This window comes from Sycon ciliatum, chromosome 13 (genome assembly GCF_964019385.1).
Source record: "Sycon ciliatum chromosome 13, ocSycCili1.1, whole genome shotgun sequence".
Taxonomy (NCBI): domain Eukaryota; kingdom Metazoa; phylum Porifera; class Calcarea; order Leucosolenida; family Sycettidae; genus Sycon; species Sycon ciliatum.
In genome coordinates this window covers 15,632,689-15,638,919 of record NC_088655.1, presented here as the reverse complement: position 1 = coordinate 15,638,919, position 6,231 = coordinate 15,632,689, and positions in this window count along the sequence as shown.

The following is a 6,231-nucleotide window of genomic DNA, read 5'->3' as shown; positions in this document are numbered from 1 at the left end:
CCAGGGATACAAACTTACAGAGACGCTCCGCTTCCAGCGCGACAAACACCTCATGAACACCAGAAACCAGTGTGGGTCAGTGTCGCTCCTGGACGGTGAGGGAGTGGTGCTTTCTTGCAGGTTTGCCGAGTTGAAGGTTCGATGGACTTCTCGTGTGCTCTGGATGGCAGTCGTGAGTCAGTCAAGTGTCAAGTAAAGTCGGCGGAATAGCGCGAGCTCCGGTGTGGGGAGCAAACCCTTCTTACAAATAATAATAATAATAATAATAATTAAAAAGCTTCCGTGGAGATAAAAATGTAATCAACGCAATAAATAGAGTAAGCTGCGCACTCAGTACAAACACCATAAGCAAAACTTGTTTTCATGTATAATAAATAAGCTTGTTCCTAAACGTTTTCGTCGCCATCTCATCAGAGGATTACTGGCAAATCAACAAAAGCTCTTAACTCAATATATATACGCACAATGCAAGTAATAATTTAGACCCTAACTAGCGCGATAAAATGAGAGCTGAAAGAAACATTACACCATTCAACGATATCAGGTGACAACAAATGCGATAAATTCACCACTAGAAAGTTACCAAGCAACCACAAACGAGAACTACTGATCTAAATTCACAAACAATTTCAACGTAAACAAATTCTTTTTCTGCCTACACAAAATCGGTGGTAAAAATGTAAATAGACTCCAATACACGCAAATACCTTTGACTACGTGAACGAGACCAAACAGAAAAGCAATCATCAGCATAACTAGAACGACAATCACTATTCTGAACAAGATGGTTGGCGATAGAAGATTCATACACCCTAACAACGCTACTAGAACCAGTACATACTTTGGAATTACGTGACAATGAAACCGACCTGACATTCCTTGCCGCTACTGCCAATCCAGACGAGGCCGATGTAGATGTCCGTACCAAAGGCACGTCCGTTGCTGGCACTGCCTGCTGCGATGATGCTCCCTTTGACGTTCCAATGGCTGTTGATGTTGATGAAGAGGAGGAGGGAGATGAGGAAGACGCTGACGACGACGATGACGACAACGACGGAGACGATAAAGACTCTGCTAACCTCGCCCTAGAGCGAGTCACTGGTCCCGCAGACACACCATCCGGTGGTTTCTTCGGTGGCCGGCCACGCTTTTTGCCACCGGAGGTGGACACACCGGATGATGGTACAGAGGAAGTCAAAGAAGACGAAACCGCAGATACCAACGATGATGACGGGATAGAAGGAAGAGACGGTAAAGACGAAGGCAATGACGAACAAGCCGATGCCGACGAAGAAGACAACGACACCCCAGTTGGTTCCGTCCCCAGCGAGGGTGCACCTCCAGTCGCAGTACCAATCTTTGGGGGACGACCTCGTCTAGGCCTTGACGACCGTGCCTCAACAGGCATCAGAATTTGTTTACGTTGAAATTGTTTGTGAATTTAGATCAGTAGTTCTCGTTTGTGGTTGCTTGGTAATTTTCTAGTGGTGAATTTATCGCATTTGTTGTCACCTGATATCGTTGAATGGTGTAATGTTTCTTTCAGCTCTCATTTTATCGCACTAGTTAGGGTCTAAATTATTACTTGCATTGTGCGTATATATATTGAGTTAAGAGCTTTTGTTGATTTGCCAGTAATCCTCTGATGAGATGGCGACGAAAACGTTTAGGAACAAGCTTATTTATTATACATGAAAACAAGTTTTGCTTATGGTGTTTGTACTGAGTGCGCAGCTTACTCTATTTATTGCGTTGAATAATAATAATAATAATAAGCAAACCTTTCTTACAAATCATCGCCGAAGTCGCAACCACTACTTCGTAATAATAATAATAATATCTTTATTAGGATGACCCAGAGGCTTGTCGCCTATCAAGGGGTTCACCGCTTTGAAGGATGTACATGTACATGGACATGTATGAAAGTAGTGAAAAGTTGTGCAGCGTGAATGCGTTGGGGAGCACACAGGGGGGGGGGTTATGTACATGGCGTAGGCATACCGGAGAGCAAAGCAATATGTTTGCAAGTGAGTTTGCGAAGCTCATTCTTGAAAACAATAATGGATGGTTCTGCAGTTAGTCTTGGTGGGAGGCAGTTCCATAAGAGGGAGGTTTGGAAGAGAAACAACGATTTTGATGTGGTCTTTGCTTTAGGTAGAATAATTTTGTTAGGGCGTCTCGCACTCTGCGTGATATTGAAATGGAATGAAGCTAGGCAACGTCGATACTTGAAAATAAATTTGTGCATTGTAACTAAGCTTAAAAACTGCCTGCGGTAAAGAAGGGATTCAATGTTAGCTTTTTTATTAAGATCCTGCTTGGGTGTATTAAAATCGATTCGGATTTTGCGTTTCCTAAGGTAGGATCTTGCAAACCTGGCCTGGACTCTATCCAGCTCAGTCAAGTCGCTTGAACGAAGACGGAAGGACCACACTACGACGCTATACTCAATCACAGGTCTAACATAGCACTTGTAGAGGAGCATCATGGCCTGCGGTGTAAGACGATGTGCCATGTGACAAAGTAGGCTTACTCTTTGCTTGCATTTGCGACTGATATCAAGATAGTGTTGACGGAAGTTTGGATACCGTATTTTGGATACCGTATTTTCACCAATAATTGTACAGTACTTGTATTTTTCAAAGGTGGTTAGAACTGTACTACTATAGGAGACTGTACGACTATAGGAGACTGTACTACTATAGGAGACTGTACTGGGTATAGGAGACTGTACTACTATAGGAGACTGTACTACTATAGGAGACTGTCCTAGTATAGGAGACTGTACTACTATAGGAGACTGTACTAGTATAGGAGACTGTACTAGTATAGGAGACTGTACTATTATAGGAGACTGTACTAGTATAGGAGACTGTACTACTATAGGAGACTGTACTAGTATAGGAGACTGTACTAGTATAGGAGACTGTACTACTATAGGAGACTGTACTACTATAGGAGACTGTACTACTATAGGAGACTGTACTACTATAGGAGACTGTACTACTATAGGAGACTGTACTACTATATGAGACTGTACTACTATAGGAGACTGTACTACTATAGGAGACTGTACTACTATAGGAGACTGTACTACTATAGGAGACTATACTACTATAGGATACTGTACTACTATAGGAGACTGAACTACTATAGGAGACTGTGCTACTATAGGAGACTGTACTACTATAGGAGACTGTACTAGTATAGGAGACTGTACTACTATAGGATACTGTACTACTATAGGAGACTGTACTACTATAGGAGACTGTACTACTATAGGAGACTGTACTACTATAGGAGACTGTACTACTATAGGAGACTGTACTACTATAGGAGACTGTACTACTATAGGAGACTGTACTACTATAGGAGACTGTACTACTATAGGAGACTGTACTACTATAGGAGACTGTACTACTATAGGAGACTGTACTACTATAGGAGACTGTACTACTATAGGAGACTGTACTACTATAGGAGACTGTACTACTATAGGAGACTGTACTACTATAGGAGACTGTAATACTATAGGAGACTGTACTACTATAGGAGACTGTACTACTATAGGAGACTGTACTACTATAGGAGACTGTACTACTATAGGAGACTGTACTAGTATAGGAGACTGTACTACTATAGGAGACTGTACTAGTATAGGAGACTGTACTACTATAGGAGACTGTACTACTATAGGAGACTGTACTACTATAGGAGACTGTACTACTATAGGAGACTGTACTACTATAGGAGACTGTACTACTATAGGAGACTGTACTACTATAGGAGACTGTACTACTATAGGAGACTGTACTAGTATAGAAGACTGTACTAGTATAGGAGACTGTACTAGTATAGGAGACTGTACTACTATAGGAGACTGTACTACTATAGGAGACTGTACTACTATAGGAGACTGTACTACTATAGGAGACTGTACTACTATAGGAGACTGTACTACTATAGGAGACTGTACTACAATAGGAGACTGTACTACTATAGGAGACTGTACTACTATAGGAGACTGTACTACTATAGGAGACTGTACTACTATAGGAGACTGCACTAGTATAGGAGACTGTACTACTATAGGAGACTGTACTACTATAGGAGACTGTACTACTATAGGAGACTGTACTACTATAGGAGACTGTACTACTATAGGAGACTGTACTACTATAGGAGACTGTACTACTATAGGAGACTGTACTACTATAGGAGACTGTACTACTATAGAAGACTGTACTAGTATAGGAGACTGTACTAGTATAGGAGACTGTACTACTATAGGAGACTGTACTACTATAGGAGACTGTACTACTATAGGAGACTGTACTACTATAGGAGACTGTACTACTATAGGAGACTGTACTACTATAGGAGACTGTACTACTATAGGAGACTGTACTACAATAGGAGACTGTACTACTATAGGAGACTGTACTACTATAGGAGACTGTACTACTATAGGAGACTGTACTACTATAGGAGACTGTACTACTATAGGAGACTGTACTACTATAGGAGACTGTACTACTATAGGAGACTGTACTACTATAGGAGACTGTACTACTATAGGAGACTGTACTAGTATAGGAGACTGTACTAGTATAGGAGACTGTACTACTATAGGAGACTGTACTAGTATAGGAGACTGTACTAGTATAGGAGACTGTACTACTATAGGAGACTGTACTACTATAGGAGACTGTACTAGTATAGGAGACTGTACTACTATAGGAGACTGTACTACTATAGGAGACTGTACTACTATAGGAGACTGTACTACTATAGGAGACTGTACTACTATAGGAGACTGTACTAGTATAGGAGACTGTACTAGTATAGGAGACTGTACTAGTGTAGGAGACTGTACTACTATAGGAGACTGTACTACTATAGGAGACTGTACTAGTATAGGAGACTGTACTAGTATAGGAGACTGTACTAGTATAGGAGACTGTACTACTATAGGAGACTGTACTACTATAGGAGACTGTACTACTATAGGAGACTGTACTACTATAGGAGACTGTACTACTATAGGAGACTGTACTACTATAGGAGACTGTACTACTATAGGAGACTGTACTACTATAGGAGACTGTACTACTATAGGAGACTGTACTACTATAGGAGACTGAACTACTATAGGAGACTGAACTACTATAGGAGACTGTACTACTATAGGAGACTGTACTTCTATAGGAGACTGTACTACTATAGGAGACTGTACTAGTATAGGAGACTGTACTACTTTAGGAGACTGTACTACTATAGGAGACTGTACTACTATAGGAGACTGTACTACTATAGGAGACTGTACTAGTATAGGAGACTGTACTACTATAGGAGACTGTACTACTATAGGAGACTGTACTACTATAGGAGACTGTACTACTATAGGAGACTGTACTACTATAGGAGACTGTACTACTATAGGAGACTGTACTACTATAGGAGACTGTACTACTATAGGAGACTGTACTACTATAGGAGACTGTACTAGTATAGGAGACTGTACTAGTATAGGAGACTGTACTAGTATAGGAGACGGTACTCCTATAGGAGACGGTACTCCTATAGGAGACTGTACTGATATCGGAGATGTGTGCGAGTATATTTGTACTACTATAGGAATTCAAGGAATTTGTTCCACATCAGTTTACCTTAGTTCGAAGTAAGTAAAAAAATACATAAATTTATAAAAAATCAACCTTCGAAGATTCAGTAAGCGTAAAATGGCAATGAATGGAAAAAATGTGCAGTCGGTACAATGTAAAAGATAAAAAGAAAGAACAACATGGTACGAGTTATGACTAACTGTCCACCAGCGTAACCAGATCATATACAGTCAGCAAGTGCGACTGGTGGACAGTTTGTCATTACCTTATACAAAAGAGAAAGGACCAAAGAACTACAAACTACGCTATAATGTCCACTAACACCACCAGTTACTAAACAATCAGCTCATGCGATAACACTGCACGACACTGACCGACCGCACTGACGTTCTACAACTAACTGGCTAACAACTCTAGCACATCTTGGGTGCGCATTCCAACAGCCTTCCAACTTGGAAGTTTCTAAGTTATAGAAATAATATAAGGAGGGTCTTCTCGATGGTGAGGTCGTGGCTGTGGACGTTCACGATTCTTGGTGACCTCAGATCTGTTCGAAGGCTCTCGAGGACCACCGGAGAATTCCTCACCCAGTTACGGATCACAAACC